This window comes from Silene latifolia, chromosome 2 (genome assembly GCF_048544455.1).
Source record: "Silene latifolia isolate original U9 population chromosome 2, ASM4854445v1, whole genome shotgun sequence".
Lineage (NCBI taxonomy): Eukaryota > Viridiplantae > Streptophyta > Magnoliopsida > Caryophyllales > Caryophyllaceae > Silene > Silene latifolia.
In genome coordinates this window covers 60,109,389-60,114,055 of record NC_133527.1, presented here as the reverse complement: position 1 = coordinate 60,114,055, position 4,667 = coordinate 60,109,389, and the positions used below count along the sequence as shown (strand labels likewise).

Genomic DNA, 4,667 nt, shown 5'->3' with positions numbered 1-4,667 from the left:
CCAAGATTCAAAGTTGATTCAAGGAGAATAAAATCGAGTCCCGTGAAATGATTGGTGTCTTTCCTAGCAATTATGGTATTTCCCACAACTTTGTGCCATATTCTTATGCCCGGATGATGGACCAAAAGAGCACGACAAGCTTTAAAATCTTCAAATTTCTTCCCGGAGATTGCCTCCCAAAGAGGCTCGGGATCATACTTCCCATATTGCTTATAAAATTTATGTTCATCGCTAAGACCCAAAATTGCACCCAATTAGGAAAGGTAATGCGTCTACTAGTGTTAGCTAGACGAAACTCAATATTTTCCCTATTCTCAACTTTTGTCACTTTTAAAGAACTTAAGAATTCCAAGACAAGGGAGGGGTATGTTCTCGCCTTCATTTCAAACAATTTCTTTAAACCCATGGCATTGAAAAAGACTCTTGTTTGTTCAAGAACACCCAACTTCTCTAAAGCATCTTGGCATATGAATTTGGTGGATTGAATTTGTTTCATAGCAAACTTGACAAATGTATTTCTATGGGAATCGGAAATGAATGTTACCTCCGGGTAATGCAAGAGTTGATTAATTACCGGAGTAGAGGGTGATGCTTCCATAGGAATTTGTTGAGGTTGTTGTACTTCCAAGCTTGGTGTTGATACCACCATTGCCAAAGCTTTCTTCATTTGTAGAGCTTTTTGCCTTTGAGAGAGAGTTGTAGCCTTTGGTGCCTTTGTTGCCTTTGCTTTTGCTTTTGTTGCTCCCTTTGTTCTTGCCATTTGATGAGCTAACCAAGAAAAAGATCAAAAATCTTCAATTTGTAGAATGCCCAAATCGATTTTGAAGGTGAAAGGCTTTGCCTTTATGAGAACAAAAATCAATTCAAAGGTGAAGATTTTGTGCTTGGTTTTGATTGTTAATGAAGATGGAGTGATTGATTTGTTGTTTGAAGGATGGTTTGATTTGATTTTGGTGAGTTTTGTTGAGGGTTTTTGTTTTTGAGATGGAGAGGATGAGGGTTTTGATGTTATGGGTAGTGTTTATGAGTGAATGAATGAATGAATGAAGGTGGGGTGGGTATTTAAAGAACTCGACAATTTTAGGACGCAGGGGCAATCCGTGCGGATTAGGCGCAATCCGCTCGGATTCTTCAGCTTCAAATTTTCAAAAATCCCGCCTAGAGACGGGCGGATTCTGGGGAATCCGCTCGGATTCTTCTGAGATGAGACGGGCGGATTTCGTGCAGGACGGACGGATTCTTGTCCAGAGATTTTTCTTTGTTTTTCTTCAGCTGCAAGACGGGCGTCTTTTTCAAAAGACGGACGGATTCTGTGAGACGGGCGTCTTTCCAGGAATCCGCTCGGATTCTTCGACAGTCAAGAAATTTGCAGTTTTCAGCTCAGCCTAAGACGGGCGTCTTCTCAGCAGGACGCTCGGATTCTCTGCAGACGGGCGGATTCTTAGGAATCCGCTCGGATTGGTCCTTGTGTACACGGATTCAGTTCCATCCGTGCACAAACGCATTCCCTTATCATTCTTTCTTTCTTTCTTTCAAATCTTGTGTTCTTCATTGCGGGGGCACTACTAAGGCATGAATAGCCTAGGCAATTGCCATCCCCAAACTAAGGTAAAGCACTACACATCAATTAAAATCATTAGTCCCTCCCTCACTTCTCTCTTACATGACAATTATTTTGATCAAAGTAAAAATAAATCCAAAAATGACAAAAAATGCAATACAAAAATTAAATGTAAGTTAGGGAGTTAGAAATATTTACAAGTGGTGGTTTAGGGAGGACTCCACCAAACTCTCATTCTTGATGAGATGTCAAGGAGGCATGTTCAAGGTGTTGTTGATGTTGCTCAACACCTTGAAGAAGTAGTCAAAAGCTTGTTCATTGTTATGGTAGAGGTCCTCAATAGACCGTGGTTCTTGTTGTTGATCATGATCGATGGCATGCCCAATGTAGGGATTAAAGATCCCTTCAAATTCGTCGTCCCAAAGACCACAAACTTCATTGAGTTGATCATTGAAAATCTCTTGCTTGGATGGAGACAACTCTCCCAATTTCTTCTCTTGGCCAATGAGGCCATCATCTTCTTCCTTGGTTGATTTTGATGAGCTTTGCAAGCTCTCCTTGTCAAAATTCACTTGCTCTTTGAATGGAGCATCTTCAACTTTCTTCCTCCATTGGAGTTCCGATTTCTTCTTTTCATCTTTTCGGCTATAATGATCAATCATGAAACATGGCTCATGCAAACGAGGAGCTCTCATGGTCTTGTCAAGATTAAAAGTTATGCTTTCATCTCCCACTTCTAGAGTGAGCTCTCCATGTTTCACATCAATCACCGCACCCGCGGTGTGTAGGAAAGGTCTTCCTAAGATGATTGGAATGTTGGAATCTTCCTCCATATCAACAATGACAAAGTCCACCGGATGAAAAACTTCCCAATTCGCACGGGGACATCTTCCCATATCCCTAATGGTGTCTTCGTCGATCTATCGGCCATTTGAAGAGTGATATTGGTACATTTAAGCTCTCCCATTCCCAACCTTTTACTTACCGAGTACGGCATGACACTCACACTAGCCCCTAGATCACATAAGGCTTTGTTGATCGTTGTGTCGCCAATGGTACACGGTATTGAGAAGCTTCCGGATCCTTTAACTTTGGAGGTGAACTCCCTTGAAGTATTGCACTACTCACCTTGGTGAAGGCGATAGTCTCAAGTTTCCGGATCGACTTCTTCTTTGTGAGGATATCTTTCATGTACTTTGCATAGGCCGGAACGTGATTGATTAATTCCGTGAAAGGAATTGAGACTTCTAAGTTCTTCACAATTTCCATGAACTTCCCAAGTTGATCATCAAATTTAGGCTTGGCTTGTCGACTTGGAAAAGGAAGTCTAATCACAATGGGCTCCTTTTCTTTGGCTTTGTCTTCATTTTTCTTTGAGCTTTCTTCTTTTGATGATTCCCCTTCTTGCACCACAACTTCATTCTCACTAGCTCTCACAACTTCATCCTCAACTTGCTCCTTCGGTGCTTCATATCTTGTACCACTTCTCAAGTGAATGGCACTAACCGTTTCATGTCTAGGGGGGTTACTTTGAGGTGGTAATTGCCCCTTTTGTCTTTGTGAGCTAGAAGATGCTAGTTGAGTTAATTGTGTTTCCAACATCTTGGTGTGAGCTAGAATGTTGTTGATGGTGGTGTCTTTTGCTTGGCTATCTTTTTGCATTTGGGTGAAAAATTCTTATTGATTCTTTTGCATTTGGAGGACCGCTTTTTGGACATCAAAACCTTGGTCATTGTGGTGATTGTATGGATTTTGATTTTGGTAACCTTGGTTTTGATTGAAAAAGGGTCTTTGATTTTGATTTCTCATGGGTGGTGGAGTGTATGTTGTTTGAGGGTTTTGGACATTTTGGCTTTTGTATGAGAGATTTGGATGGAACTTGGTGTTTTCATTGTAAAAATTTGAATAAGGGGTACCACTTTTGTAAGCTTGGAAAGCATTGACTTGCTCGGTTGTTCCCCTACACTCACTTGAGTCATGACCCAAGGTTCCACAATTCTCACATATCCCGCTTGGGATTGATGAGGATTCCGTCATGGCATTGACATGATGCTTTGTTGATTTTGAGTTTTCCTCAAGTCTAGCCATAGCTTGTTCAAACTTTAAGTTGATTGTGTCAATGTGAGCACTAAGTTGAGCACCCAATTGAGTAACGGTGTCCACTTCATATTTTCCTCCTCTAGTAGCCTTGCGAGGCCTACTATATTGTGAATTATGGACCGCCATTTCCTCAATCTTGTTCCATGTTTGATTGTCATCAACTTCGGTGAACATTCCATTTGATCCCATATTGAGAATGTTCCTTGAATCTTCATATAAACCATTCCAAAATTGTTGCACTAAAAACCATTCGCTAAGTCCATGGTGAGGACATGAGCGACAAATACCTATGAACCGCTCCCAAGCTTCATACAAAGACTCCTCATCCCTTTGCTTAAAACCCGTAATTTGAGCTCTTAGCATATTGGTCTTTTCCGGTGGGTAGAATTTTTTGTAGAAAGCTAGAGCTAGCTTCTTCCAAGAATCTATTCCAAGGGTGGCCTTATCAAGGCCCTTCAACCATTGCTTTGCGGTGCCGATTAACGAAAAAGGAAATAAGACCCATCTTATTTGGTCTTGAGTCACGCCCGTTTGAGAGATAGCTTCACAATAATCGCAAAATGTTTCCATATGAGAATGAGGGTTCTCACTAGGCATTCCCCCGAATTGGCTCCTCTCAACTAGTTGAATGAAGGCGGACTTGGCAATAAAGTTTCCGGTAAGATGTTGTGGGGTAGGAGTACCATTTGGTAAATCCTCCTCGGTGGGTATAGAGTGTGACGAGAATTTAGGCATTGTAGGTGGATTTTGTGTGGTATTGTTTAATGGGTTTTCTTCTCCTTCTATTGCGAAAGGATTGACAAACTCACTAGTGGGTTGAACAACTTCACCAACACCTCCCAAATTCCTCCTAACAAGTCTCCTATTATTCGTCAAGGTTCTTTCGATTTCATGGTCAAAAGGTAACAAATCTCTTTGTAACCTTCTAGACATGCAAAATATCAAACAACTCAAAAACAATTAGAACAAACCTTGAGGAGTTTTACTTCCCCAAGGTGAAAAAGAC

At 41.1% G+C, this 4,667-nt stretch overlaps 1 non-coding gene across 1 annotated transcript; it reads left to right on the top strand.

The window, feature by feature from the left end:
• The first annotated feature begins 3,917 nt into the window (after positions 1-3,917).
• LOC141644644 (small nucleolar RNA R71) lies at positions 3,918-4,024 on the top strand. Its single transcript, XR_012544256.1, has one exon. It is a non-coding gene; the product is annotated as a small nucleolar RNA R71 (small nucleolar RNA).
• Positions 4,025-4,667: the final 643 nt, after the last annotated feature.